The following is a 15276-nucleotide window of genomic DNA, read 5'->3' as shown; positions in this document are numbered from 1 at the left end:
GTAAAAAGTCAAGGGGTCTGAACTCTATCAGAATGCACTGTAGATGGCCACACACACACACAAAAAAAAAAAAAATCACTCATGTGTGCATAATAATGCAAACACCATGCATATGCACTGTATGAAAGAATGTCATCATTTTTGAGGGGCGCTAAACTTAACTAGGCCAATTGAAAACATCAAACCAGACACAAATAAAGCAAATGGCACGACAAATTATATGATAAGACTCTGACTCAGACTTATGGCAAGTGGCCTATGTCGTCCTCCCAATGTCATGTAGTGCGTCTTTTGAGTGGTCAAAGCTACGTGAATGACTTTGTATCTGGCTTTTAAATGCACCCATGTTCAATCTTGTTTCACGTAAATGTCATTATATTTCAATATCTAGGACTGGTGTTTTAACTATGACTCCAGCTGTGACAGATTTCAACCTAGGCATTTGGCATCCTCATCTGAATGTGTGCCTATAGACCCAGATATCGGTTTGTTAAGCTTTACAATTTTAGGTTGGATTAAATTAAATTAAATGTCGGATAGGGAGCAATATGCGAGCAATGTTGGTGAAAGTTGTTAAATCTTGTATGGAAACCTGGCTATAATGGTGTTGTTGTGGCTGAATGAGCGCTACCAGTCTCTCACTGTCTGTCTCTCCCGCGGTTACCGAGATATGGGCTGGTTATACCACCTACTAGAGGCCTCAACCAGCTATCTGCTGGTCAGCGTTATCTTCTCTGAGCTGCGGTACACCTCGTGTGATGGTTGCAGTCAGAGGATATAGTCTACTCTTTTCTACATGGTTTTGCTAGGAGCGCAAATTTATCCGGGATAGCTATACTGCCAAAAACCGGATGCATCCTGAATTGAACAGTATTGTGTTTTTAATCAAATGATATTTAACTAGCCTAAGGAAGAATGGGACTCGTTTCCAGTAAGAACGAATTACAGTACGATACATTATGACAATCGAGTGAGCATTTGGTTTTCATTGAAATAACTCAATACACATTTTACCAGTATCGCTGCGCCAATGTACTGTAGTATCCGCCTTTCAAACTGCTGAAGTACTTCGCTGAGAGACTGGAGCGGATGTTTCGCACTGAGTAGGTCGCTTTGCAACTCGCACTATCCACAGAGCGAGCCGGTGATGAGGGCTGGTCGGGATTGCGTTAGTATATTGGAAATTCAAAACGATTTTGGAATAATGGCGAAGTGAAAGTAAGGACGCCGAGGATGCAACATCTTCTTGGTAGAATACACGATGGACAAACGCCTGCCATGAACGGTAAGAAAGGCACAAGCACTGTCCGTTTTCTGTTAATGAGGTTTCATGATTATCAAGTCGTTAGAATGGCACATTGAAAAGTCAGGTAATTTGTCTAAACGTACTTTCTCATGCCCTTATCCATTGTAAATTATTTTCAAGAAATCCATGACTATGTATAGTTGGTGCCAAAATGCGTGTATAGTTCAAGTTGGTATTGATGTTAGATGGAATTACTCGTGTTGTTGTTTAGAATACTGCTGCATTCTGTTATCACTTTTCGCTCGCGCCGCCACCCTAGTCGCATTTGATGCCAGGCTGCGCGTGCATGTCCCATGGATAGGCTATTGAAGCCTATATCAAGAAACATTCATTGAGATTCAGCAATCATGATCAAACACGACTGTGAGATAACGATATCCATATTCATTTAGCTTTTCAATTATTTAATTGAGATGTAAAGGTACATTTATAGCTAGGTTTTTAAGGGGACATGTGATTGGGGAATCAAATTGGACATGATTATTCTATTATCATGACCCCTTAAAAACCTAGCTATAAATGCAGATAAATGGCTGTTAATGCATGATTAACGAAAATGTAGCTTGTACATGCATGAGCATGTTACTGATTATCTGGGCACATTCAAATACTTTGGAGCCATCTGTGACTTTAAAGTGCACCAATTTTGCACTCTTCTGTCCCTGCCATTAGACTGCATGCATATTCAGGCATGAACTATGGGGTGGCTGGGAGCCTAGTGGTTAGAGTATTGGGCCAGTAACTCAACGGTTGCTGGTTTGAATCCCCGAGCTGTCAATGTCTGCTAGAAAAAGAACTGCTTTCATTGCTGGATTTGTTGCTTACATATTATGTGTATGTGCCTGGGGATTCGTTTTCAAGAACTACTGAATACTAGGGATACTCTGTAAGTACCCAAAACACAGCATCCAGTAGTGTTGCTTTCCCAAGTTGGCTGCATCCTATGTAATAGATGGATGAACTGCTGGGAAAATAAGTCATCTTATCCAAAGTGTGGAGTCATATGGTGAAAATGATGTGTTCCATTTAGAGGTGGGGATGGAGAGAGCACCATTGAAAAGAAACATGTAAAATGTTTTGGGTATTCATGTCACCTTCATTTTCTTTCATTTGAAGCACATGCAATCATGCCTGTAAAATGATTTTGTGACCTTGGGACTATATGTTATATTTACACAAAGCAAAGTTCTGAAATATTCAGCATCAAAGTTTTCACATCCAAGAACTAAAAACTGTTTTGTAGTGAATTCTTCTTTCATAAGCCATTAAGGTCCTCACCTTAAAAGTACCCAAAGTACCCAAAATCCWGAGACATTTGTAAATATGTTATTTTAGGTGGGTTCAAACACAGAACCTTGTGGTTTTGAAATTTYAATCTGGGTTCATCCATAAGGTTCTATCTGGCACAGAATGTTACAAATATTTACATTTCAATAGAAAAGTACAGATATGTAATGATTAAATAAATAGAATGCTCTTCTTTCTAATCCCATCAACAAATGTATTGTTAATGTTCGTCACACATTTGTTAAAGCGCTAGTTCACTAAAATGACAAGTACACTGTAGCCTATGGAGAACTAGCAACATTGCTAAAGCTTAGCTCTGGATGAGTAAACGGATACATTTTTCTTGTCTCCGACACCCACAGTCAGTTAACTACTTGCTAGTTATCAATACAATGTGGTATGTTTGTAATTTTAGTGAACTAATCCTTCCATTGAGGTTTTCATATTGATATAGAACAAGACAAAAACAGCAATGCCTCTCCAATGTGCCTTTACCTTCGTGAGAATTGGCTTATATGGACATGGCTAAATTGAACTGTTTCCTACAGATGGCAATTCAGAGAAACAGATGGTAATTTTGCTGCACATAGAAAGGCGTCCTGAGTGCATTCAGGTGCGTGTGCCGCAGTGAATTTTCTTCACAATAGACAAACATGGGCTCATTGTGTTCAGAACAACCCAGGACATGACGCCATGTTATCTTGTAACTGTACATCAAACATAGTGATCATGAACGTTGACACTGTATATGACATGACTTTATGATATGGAAATGTGAAGTGCACATTTGGACTCACGGGTGTTTGGCTTGCTTGTATGGCATCAAAGTGGTATTTATTATAATCCTCAACGTCTCATCTTTCAAATACATAGTCCTCTTCATTTACAGCTTTTCTCTCATTCGGACAACAAAAAAATTGAAAGTTGCACAATTAGCAGGAGGGATGGAGGCCACTTCTTGTTGCGTTCAGAACGTCTGTCAGTCAAAACCCATACAGGACTGTGAAGCTCAGAGCCTGAGCTCTGATGTCATTTATAGCATGTTACTGTACAGCCACTGTTTTCCAATTTAGGCGCTTTTTAGTGTCCAAATCCGCAATTTTCAACCTGTATACAGGTACGAGTGTAAAGGGCTGATGTGAGGCACCAGTATTTATTTGTTTTTACCATAAAGAGCTTAAGTGATGGTCATTCTTCTGAACAAGTGGTGAAAAATATCTAAGTAATTGTAAAAGAGGACCAGAACCTATTATATGAATAATCAAGAACTTGGGACTATAAGGTTCTATATGCAAAATGTAGGGTTTTGAGATGAGTATTTTTCAAGTTCCAGATCTCAGAACTGTTTTGTGATGTCTTCCTCTTTCATGACTCAATAAGTATATCACCTTACATACAGTTACTTTTGATTGACAACCCAGCATTGTGTGATGTTTGCGCAGATAGAACTTTCAGATTTTTCACACATTTTTCAAAAACTTTTTCACAAATCTGACATAYCTTACGTAAAGGACCACCTAAAGAGCAACGATCTATGTAGCTAACTCATATTTGACCAAAATGTCAGCTAGAACCTTAAATTCACAAGGTCCTGATTTGTCCAATTTGGATAATTGGAATGTGGTTTTAAGAGAAGATTGGCAACTAGCTATATTCTATTGCCTTTATGTAAGCATAATTTAGCCTTTGCTCAGGGATCTGGACCTTAATCACACTGGAGGCAGTGTGCTTGCCCTGTAACCACAGGGTTGTTGGTTCAAGCCTTGCTCTGGCTTTTTCTCCCCCTCAATTGCTGTATGTCTACAACAGAAACATAGTAGTAGTGTTGCTTCAGAGACATGATATTGCATACTCTTGAATAGCAGCAATGAAATATGTATTTTGGCTTAGAAAGCAGGTGAGCTGCAGTACTGTGTTTTTAACCATGAAGTTTCTAGTTCAGACCTTGACTTTCCCAGTATTTCCATGCCATACAGTCACGCGTTCAAGAATGTGTGAAGAAAAAATAATGAGCACCTTCCACAACATGTTCTCCAACCCTGCAGTGCTAGTTCTAAGATATTTATAAAACTGGTCCTAGATTCTCTGTCCTGCCAGAGCTGCCTGTGAAGTCAGTCCACAGCGGTCAGTCTGTGTGAAGTGGTTTACAGAGGCACCGCCAACAATAGGCTAACCTTAATACCTGTGCTGCACAGCCAGGAACACTTAACTCCCTCCCTGGTGGAGCTAGCTGGCTCACTACCACGTCACAGCAGGCAGACCATGCAGAGGGAAGGGATCCTAGCTATAGTGCTCACTGCTAAACCCATTGTCTGCTGTTTAAGAGATGGCCTTTGCCTCACAGGGATTAGAAACATGCCCCTAATTTACTTACTATTAACCATTTCACACTACAGCTGGGCGGTATAGCCAAAATATCATATCACGGTATTTGACAGTATTTTATGTTTTTGAGTAGTGACCCTAGGGTGGCAACACATACATTCTAAGTGATTTCAATGGGTCTTTCTCCATTCTGATTGTTTTATACTGTTCAATTCTACCCTCAACCAAGAATAATTTTCTGCATTTTCATAAATTTTTGCATTTTCTGCACTCATTTGAGATCATTTCCACACTGCCACGTAGGGCTGCATGATATGGGCAAACAATCTAGGCCTTATGTTGCAATTGCGATTTGACTTGCGATTTAGAGCAAAACACTTGGGTGAACTGTTGGAATCATGGAAATAGAATGTATAGTTAGAATATAAAAGTTTGCACTTTGAATACAGTGATGTTTGACATGATGACAAATGAAAATGCCAGGGAGAAGTTATTGTGACATGGTAGGAACCAAAGTGTTGATAAGTGTTTCTTAGGGGACCTTATAATCTTTGGCTACATTGAATGTATTTTCTTAGCTATATCATGTGGCTAACATACAGTATTCAGGCTTTGCATATTCCTCGATATACCGCCCTGCCCTAATTCACACCATACCTCCCATGAGCACACTCCAACTTCATGGTAACATGGCTRCATGGAGATCACAGCTCAAATCTCAAGGATGTAGAGTTGGTGGAGGGGTTAACAGACAAAAAGATCACATCCAGATTCTGCCATTTTACAAGAAATCTGATTCCCCACCTTTTTATTGCACAACATCTGTATTGGTAACTGTATGTCACCATGTTAATGTTTTTCATATGAATCCACCTCCCTTATCCCAATCTGTATACTGGGAGCCCCTGTATATAGAACTTAAATACAATAGCTCTGTAAATATACACTTATTCTTGTGATTGTATTCTAATGACAACATTAAAATCACTCTTGTGAGGATACTTGATTCCTTGTGCAGCAACAACATATATACCATTATTGGTCTATTTAATGTGAAAAGTTCTGCGGGTTTGGTTGGATGGCGCTCCGTTGCAGGCCTTTGGGCTCTCTAATAATACCTCTCTAAGCAGCCCCTGGGCTGGGCCTCTCAGAGGATCTGCTAGCTATAAATAATGGCACATATGTCACCGTTCTTCTGACTGACGCACACTAAGCCCCATTCTTAGCTGCCTGCACACTACACAGGACGCACAGCACAGAGAGCGTGCACGGTTGTGTGGTGTGTCTGAGGGACTGAGCTATGGGACTCCAAACTGTGTGTGTGTAGGGGATTGGGAGGTGACATAGACCTCAGACCTGCTTCTCTCTATCTCTTCATCCTCCTCTTCATATTACTCCTGGTTTTATCACCTCTCTGCATCGCTGGTGTTTTCTTCCTTACTCACTAAGCTTGCCCTCTCTGCCTCGCTACGCTCTCCCTCCCCTCTCCTCTCCTCTCCTCCTCTCCCCTCCCAACCAGCTTGCCCTCCCTGCCTCACTACGCTCTCCCTCCACCCCCTCTCCTCCTCTCCTCTCCCACCCAGCTTTCCCTCTCTGCCTCGCAATGCTCTCTCTCCATCCTCTCTTCTCCTCTCCCCTCCCATCCAGCTTGCCCTCTCTGACTCGCTTTGCTCTCCCTCCATCCCCTCTCCTCCTCTCCCCTCCCACCCAGCTTGCCCTCTCTGCCTCGCTTCGCTCTCCCTCCMTCCCCTCTCCTCCTCTCCCCTCCCACCCACCCAGCTTGCACTCCTGACTGGCAGACTGTGGAACCTGCCAGAGAAAGAGGTTACTGACACTTGGTTTTGCCAAATATATTTTCTGAGAATTTTACACGCCCGTCAGCATAAGGAAACAATAGCATCGCCGTGGGACGTATAAAGACTGCTTGCTGTGCTGAGCACTAAAACCATCAAAATAGTTTTACAGTCTTAAAGGGATACTTCAGAATTTTGGCAATGAAGCCCTTAGACTACTTCCCCAGAGTCAGATGAACTCGTGGTAACCATTTTTATGTCTCTGTCCAGTATGAAGGAGGTTGGAGGTAGTTTGGCTCGCCAATGCGCAATGACTGGTAGTCTATGGGTATCTGCTAGCATGCTAGACTTCCCGTCATTGCACTAATGCTAGTTAGCAACTTCATTCAAACTGCACACAGAGACATAAAAACGATATCCACAAGWTCATCAGACTATGCGGGAGTCGATAAAAAAAAGATTTAAAAAAAAGTATTTCACCTTTATTTAACCAGTTAGGCCAGTTGAGAACAAGTTCTCATTTACAACTGCGACCTGGCCAAGATAAAGCAAAGCAGTGTGACAAAAACAACAACACAGAGATACACATGGGATAAACAAACGTACAGTCAATAACACAATAGAAAAATCTGTAAACAGGTTGTGCAAATGAAGTAAGAAGGTAAGGCAATAAATCTGTCTCTTATACACATCTAGATGTGTATAAGAGACAGCATTTACAACTGCGACCTGGCCAAGATAAAGCAAAGCAGTGTGACAAAAACAACAACACAGAGATACACATGGGATAAACAAACGTACAGTCAATAACACAATAGAAAAAATCTGTATAAAGTTTGTGCAAATGAAGTAAGAAGGTAAGGCAATAAATAGGCCATAATGGCGAAGTAATTACAATTTAGCAAATAACACTGGAGTGATATATGTGCAGATGAGGATGTGTAAGTAGAAATACTTGTGTGCAAAAGAGCAGAAAAACAAAAACACATATGGGGATGAGGTAGGTAGTAGGATGGGCTATTTACATATGGGCTGTGTACAGCTGCAGCGGTCGGTAAGCTGCTATGACAGCTGATGCTTAAAGTTAGCGAGGGAGATATAAGTCTCCAACTTCAGTGATTTTTGCAATTCTTTCCAGTCATTGGCAGCAGAGAACTGGAAGGAAAGGCGGCCAAAGGAAGTGTTGGGTTTGGGGATGACCAGTGAAATATACCTGCTGGAGCGCGTGCTACGGGTGGGTGTTGCTGTGGTGACCAGTGAGCTGAGATAAGGCAGAGCTTTACCTAGCAAAGATTTATAGATGACCTGGAGTAAGTGGGTTTGGTGACGAATATGTAGCGAGGACCAGACAACGAGAGCATACAGGTCATAGTGGTGGGTAGTATATGGGGCTTTGGTGACAAAACGGATGGCACGTTGATAGACTGCATACAATTTGATGAGTAGAGTGTTGGAGGCTATTTTGTAAATGACATCGCCAAAGTCAAGGATCGGTAGGATAGTGGAGATGCTTAATATGAGTCTGGAAGGAGAGTTTACAGTCTAGCCAGACACCTAGGTATTTATAGTTGTCCACATATTCTAAGTCAGAACTGTCCAGAGTAATGATGCTAGTCTGGGGGGAGCGGGTGGTTGCGGGCAGCGATCGGTTGAAGAGCATGGATTTAGTTTTACTAGCGTTTAAAAGCAGTTGGAGGCCACGGAAGGAGTGTTGTATGGCATTGAAGCTCATTTGGAGGTTTGTTAACACAGTGTCCAAAGAAAGGCCAGATGTATACAGAATGGTGTCGTCTGCGTAGAGGTGGATCAAAGAATCACCCGCAGCAAGAGCGACATCATTGATATATACAGAGAAAAGAGTCGGCCCGAGATTTGAACCCTGTAGCACCCCCATAGAGACTGCCAGAGGTCTGGACAACAAGCCCTCTGATTTGACACACTGAACTCTATCTGAGAAGTAGTTTGTGACCCAGGCAAGGCAGTCATTAGAGAAACCAAGGCTGTTGAGTCTGCCGATAAGAATAACGTGATTGACAGAGTCAAGTCTTGGCCAGGTCGATGAAGACGGCTGCACAGTACTGTCTTTTATCGATGGCGGTTATGATATCGTTTAGTACCTTGAGCGTGGCTGAGGTGCATCCGTGACCAGCTCGGAAACCGGATTGCATAGCGGAGAAGGAACGGTGGGATTCGAAATGGTCGGTGATCTGTTTGTTAACTTGGCTTTCGAAGACTTTGGAAGGGCAGGGCAGGATGGATATAGGTCTGTAACAGTTTGGGTCKAGAGTGTTTCCCTCTTTGAAGAGGGGGATGTCCGCGGCCGCTTTCCAATCTTTAGGAATCTCAGACGATATGACAGAGAGGTTGAACAGACTAGTAATAGGGGTTGCAACAATGGCGGCAGATAATTTTAGGAATAGAGCGTCCAGATTGTCTAGCCCAGCTGATTTGTAAGGATCCAGATTTTGCAGCTCTTTCAGAACATCAGCTGCCTGGATTTGGGTGAAGGAGAAGCGGGCCAGTTGCTGCGGGGGGTGCAGAGCTGTTGGCCGGGGTTGGGTAGCCAGGTGGAAAGCATGGCCAGCCGTAGAGAAATGCTTATTGAAATTCTCGATTTATTGTGGCTTTATCGGTGGTGACAGTGTTTCCTAGCCTCAATGCAGTGGGCAGCTGGGAGGAGGTGCTCTTATTCTCCATGGTCTTTACAGTGTCCCAAAACGTTTTGGAATTAGTGCTGCAGGATGCAAATTTCTGTTTGAGAAAGCTAGGCTTTGCTTTCCTAACTGAATGTGTATATTGGTTCCTGACTTCCTTGAAAAGTTGCATATCATGGGGACTTTTCGATGCTAGTGCAGTACGCCACAGATAAAGGGACTCATTCCCCAAATCCCAAATTATCCCTTTAAACCACAACACCAAGCACAGGGAAACACACCCACAATTACTTCAAAATTGCTGACCAACAGGCCTGAGATCAGATGTAACGTGGGACCTAAAAACTGAATTCACAAGCTTTTTAGCTACAAGCATTCCCACAATGTTTAAATACCAAGTTATGGAGAGTTAACGCTTTCCTCAAAGGTGTCAGTATCTCCTACTGTATACTGTACGTGAGGCATTTATAATTCCTTTGATACTGCAACACCCATAAAGGTGTCCTAACTGGTTCCATAAAGGTTGTTATGAATGCCTTATGTACACTCCCTTCCAATAAAGTGTTACCATTATAGCAAAGCTTCCACAAATAACAAACAGTGGTGCCATCTGATAGCAACCAACAACTGGTTTAATATTCATGTCATCCATCTCCTTCAGCAACTTGGCATCTATTTCAAAAGAGAGCGACAAGATCGCCCAATGTTTATTGAGCCACCTTACAGATCCTTTAATATCCATGCACGGCAGTGGAGGCTGCTGAGGGGAGAACGGCTCATAATAATGCCTGGAACAGAGCAAATGGAATGGCATCAAACATGGAAACAGTGTGTTTGATGTATTTGATACCGTTCCTCTTATTTCCCTCCAGCCATTACCATGAGCCAGTCCTCCCCAATTAAGGTCCCACCAACCTCCTGTGATACAYGGTGATTGTATTGTCCGTTGCTAGGCATCATTGATTAGCCATGGTGCACATTAGCCAACGTGTAGAAATTAAATCCTCCCTTAATTTTAACTCTCTAAAGTGTTTCATGCTGTGAAGATGAATGCTAGCACTAGGATGTGTTCACTTTTAAACCTGGGTTGAGTGTTGGTTGATGCTGTGTTCTGGTGATCAGAGTGCCCTCACTGTTGCCTGCCAGTGGAGGCTGCTAGCCTGAGTGTCAGTCAGAGCACCAAAGGCATTAGGCTAAAAGGACTAAAAGGCTCAAGAGATGAAAGCTCCTCTGCACAGACAGGCACTGCACTCAACTATATAAGCCTGGACTCCCTGGCTGTACATAGGCCTAGCCTGGACTCCCTGGCTGTACATAGGCCTTGCCTGGACTCCCTGGCTGTACATAGGCCTAGCCTGGACTCCCTGGCTGTACATAGGCCTGCCTGGACTCCCTGGCTGTACATAGCCTTAGCCTGGACTCCCTGGCTGTACATAGGCCTAGCCTGGACTCCCTGGCTGTATATAGGCCTAGCCTGGACTTCCTGGCTGTACATAGGCCTAGCCTGGACTCCCTGGCTGTATATAGGCCTAGCCTGGACTCCCTGGCTGTACRTAGGCCTAGCCTGGACTCCCTGGCTGTACATAGGCCTAGCCTGGAMTCTCTGGCTGTACATAGGCTTAGCCTGGACTCCCTGGCTGTCTTACTCCTGATGTCAGAGAAGACAGCAGCAAGTCTCATTTGTTGTTACAACCACTGCAATGTCCCCTCATCAGCCATTGATTCTGTCCTTGGACCAGCAGCATCCCTAAAGCTGGGATTAGATGGTCACGCCTGACAGCCGCTCAATTTTTTTTCATCAAACAGTGAACAGAACATGTATGGGTGGAACAGGGTGTTCAATCAAAAGGGATGGATGTGGATTATACACAGAACAGTGGTTTAGCCTGCTCCCAGATCAGTCTTGTCAAATCCTATGGTCATTATCACGAGTTGGCATCAGATACAAATCTGCGACCAGGCTAGGTTTGTCTTGTCCCTTCTGGTGAGGGTTCAGCTGGCAGTATCGCGTGCTACCTACCCAAACAGACCTATGCCCAGTTTAGTCATGTTGTCCATTTTTATTCAGTTGTGGAGGTGGACGCATATATTGAACTGATAAACAAGTTTTATCGGTTGGATTTTAGTGTTGCCACCCCAAAAAAATGGTCCCAAATGTTTTAGTTTTTTGGTCCCAAATGGTTGGTTGTAGCGAATAAGGATAGGCTAACTTCTCCATTTACATATTTGAAGAATGCACTGCAATTATGTATTTTGATTTGGGATGGTTCCTAAAGATTAGGGTGAATCATTCACAGGACAAAAAAGGTGGTTGGGAATCAGAATTTTTGGGCCATTTATAAATAACGKATGGTTTGTCATTGTGGGATGTTGTCTTAGTTAAATAGCAGCCGATCAAAGCAAAATAGGACAAAGAGTCATAATTTCCCACTCTCAAGCCTGTCTGTGCAAAGCCAAAAGTGGGCCCAAAGCCAAATCCACTGCTCATGTATTTAGTTATTCCTGATTCTCTGATCCCTCTCTCCTATGGACAATCCAATCCCATCACTGACAGGTCAGCACTTACAGAGTTAGAAACCAACAGGATTATAGACTGAACAATATATCCAGACATATCTTCTCTTGTGCTCTTTAGTTGTTTTGTCAGGGAAAATGTGTGGMTGTATGATACAGGCCTGGCCGCCTGCATTGCCTCTTGGTAATTCATTAAGATCTAATATTAGCTTTGTGAAGCCTCTCAGTCCTCCAGTGCATGTAGTGCTGCTTTCTTCCAGCAGCACGCGTTCCATCACACCGTTTACACGCCAGGCTATATAAATTACTTCTCTGCATCAGAAGCACTGAGTGTCTCTGGAAATTGAGTTCAAACAATGTCAGACATTCTTCAGACACCTAACATGTAGCGCAGGTACTTTTCAATTGTTATCTGTTCAATTGAAATATGTCTGTACATTCCTGAAATAGCTTGGAACATTTGAGAGATATAGACACACAGTGAACACTTAATGCAAGAATATTTCAAGTAAACTGCTGCCTACATATTCTCCAATTAGGATTTACGTTTTGTATATCAGAGTTGTAACCTGGGGTATTTGTCTCTCTTGTTAGCTCCGTTGGGACACTTAAGATGGACGGCGAGGGTACAGACATACAAATAGAGAAATTGAGCTGTGCGTCTCTCTCAGCTGCCAGAGAAGAAGCCCTGTCAGCACTGTGGCCCTGAAATTAAACAAGTCTAAGGCACAGATTTACGGCGAGATTCAGTTGGCCTTTGTGTAATTTTCTAAAGATTAATTTCGCAGTGAGGGCCAGGCTTCAGCCGCTCAATGACCCTGCTCTATATTCCCATGGAGAGAGAGGGAGGGAGGGAGGGAGAGAGGGGGAGGGAGAGCGAGTGGTGCAGAGAGAGAGAAAGATCAGGCACTGAGAGCGTCAATGTGAGAAAGGACCTAACTCTTGAAACATTGAGCAACGTATGATGAGAAAGACACAGAGAGAGTGAGATGATGAAAAAAAAGAGAGAGTGACAGAGGAGAGATAGGAAGAAAAATGATAGTTGAGAACAAGGCTGCAGAGAGTGAGAGCTGGGGAATGAGCAGGAAGCAGGAATTGAGGGGAAGAAAGAGAGGAGTGTTACTCATCATTGCACTAGAGGCTCTCATTAACACAGGTCCCTATCTGAGTGGGGGTACTGTGTCCGTGTCAGCGTGCCACAGCTGACCCGCTCTCTCTCTGCCACACGTTGTGCATGCCCTTGAGCCATTTCCTGGCTTGCTGCAACACCTTGGCGTGCTGCATGCTGAGTGACTGTGATCTGAATGTGAAAGGAGACCACACCTACATGTGCACTAACTAACTCACACACACTCACTCACTCACTCATTCACTCACTCATTCACTCACTCACTCACTCACTCACTCACTCACTCACTCACTCACTCACTCACTCACTCACACACACACTCCAGTGCTTTAGAATGCTGGGTGATTAAATCTATATATGTGACAGGCAGCTTGTGGAATTTATGAATATTACTCACTCAATTAAGAGAGAGATATGTGGCATGTGGAGGGAGACAGAACAGAGTGAATCATTGTCATGTGGTCATGTGGAGAGAGAACAGAACAGAGTGAATCATTGTCATGTGGTCATGTGGAAGGAGAACAGAACGAGGTGAATCATTGTCATGTGAGAGAAGAACAGAACAGAGTGAATCATTGTCTGTGGGGCATGTGGAAGGAGAACAGAACAGAGTGAAATCATTGTCATGTGGTCATGTGGAGAGAGAACAGAACAGGTGAATCATTGTCATGTGGACATGTGGAGAGAGAACAGAACAGGGTGAATCATTGGCATGTGGTCATGTGGAGGGAGAACAGAACAGAGTGAATCTTGTCATGTGGTCATGTGGAGAGAGAACAGAACAGAGTGAATCATTGTCATGTGGACATGTGGAGGGAGAACAGAACAGAGTGAATCATTGTCATGTGGTCATGTGGAGAGAGAACAGAACAGAGTGAATCATTGTCATGTGGACATGTGGAGGGAGAACAGAACAGAGTGATCATTGTCATGTGGTCATGTGGAGAGAGAACAGAACAGAGTGAATCATTGTCATGTGGTCATGTGGAGAGAGAACAGAACAGAGTGAATCATTGTCATGTGGTCATGTGGAGAGAGAACAGAACAGAGTGAATCATTGTCATGTGGACATGTGGAGGGAGAACAGAACAGAGTGAATCATTGTCATGTGGACATGTGGAGGGAGAACAGAACAGAGTGAATCATTGTCATGTGGTCATGTGGAGAGAGAACAGAACAGAGTGAATCATTGTCATGTGGTCATGTGGAGAGAGAACAGAACAGAGTGAATCATTGTCATGTGGACATGTGGAGGAGAACAGAACCCTCTAAAGGCTCTAAGCACCTCTGCCAAGGTCTGCCTGCTACTACCCTGAGGGAAGGGTTGAAATCATACAGCTATTCCCTTAGGAGATATCCACTTTACAAACTGCTCCACTTACCAGGCAGTAAGGATAAATAGGGGCCGATGCAGTTGCCAAGAAACCAGAGTTGGATTGTTGTTTGACGGATGTATCGTTCCACAACTAACAGTACTATTTATACATCACAAGGGTGTGTGTGTGTATTTGTGTACTTGTGTACGTGTATGTGTTTGTGTGCATGCATGCTTGTTTTTAAGAATGTATCTGCGACTTTCAGAAATTCAATAATTGCCAGACAACATGTCTTGCCACATAGCTCCCGATATGAAAGCTTAATGTGAGATGAGAGTGTTATCAAAGCAAGGGAGTAATTTTAAAACAAACCCAGTCTTAACCTTTTGGGCAGTTGTTGTATAACTGCCTGATAACGGGTGTACATATAGAGCTATCAAAGACAAGATATATCTGCAGGGAGACCCATGCTGAGTTCCAGTATTCTAGCATTAGCAACAGAACCATGCTATCCTGCTGCTCTCCCTCCCACTATACACTCCAAAGCTGTTATACTGATGCTCTGGGACACAGCTGTGTGTGTGTGTGTGTGTGTTGTGTGTGTGTGTTGTGTGTGTGTGTGTGTGTGTGTGTGTGTGTGTGTGTGTGTTGTGTGTGTGTGGTGTGTGTGTGTGTGTGTGTGGTGTGTGTGTGTGTTGTTGTGTGTGTGGTGTGTGTGTGTTTTTATGTGAGTGTGTGTAATTTCCAGACAGTAACTTTTCGTTCAACTGTAAACAGTATTAGTAATAAGACTATTACTTAGCTCCCTGTCCTATAAGGAAAATGCTATGTCTAACATATAGGCAAACAGCAGACTTTCTCTTTCTCTCTGCTTTGGACTACTGTAGCCAACCTATTCTACTTGGTCTACATAACAACTTGCATAATATGGGCTACTACAGTAACAGATCAT

The 15276-nt window shown here is 43.1% G+C and overlaps 1 protein-coding gene across 1 annotated transcript in view; it reads left to right on the top strand.

Annotated features, from left to right (window-relative positions):
• Window positions 1–848: 848 nt before the first annotated feature.
• The window catches only part of LOC111972527 (leucine-rich repeat and fibronectin type-III domain-containing protein 2-like), a 127033-nt gene continuing 112605 nt past the window's right edge, over window positions 849–15276 (top strand). Inside the window, exon 1 of the mRNA XM_023999530.3 lies at window positions 849–1285. The gene's annotated coding sequence lies outside the window, so the exon portion shown is untranslated. The remainder of the gene's footprint in view (window positions 1286–15276) is intronic.

The sequence above is a fragment of the Salvelinus sp. IW2-2015 genome, linkage group LG14, assembly GCF_002910315.2.
Source record: "Salvelinus sp. IW2-2015 linkage group LG14, ASM291031v2, whole genome shotgun sequence".
Lineage (NCBI taxonomy): Eukaryota > Metazoa > Chordata > Actinopteri > Salmoniformes > Salmonidae > Salvelinus > Salvelinus sp. IW2-2015.
The sequence above is the reverse complement of the archived record's forward strand: the minus strand, read 5'-3'. Positions and strand labels throughout refer to the sequence as shown.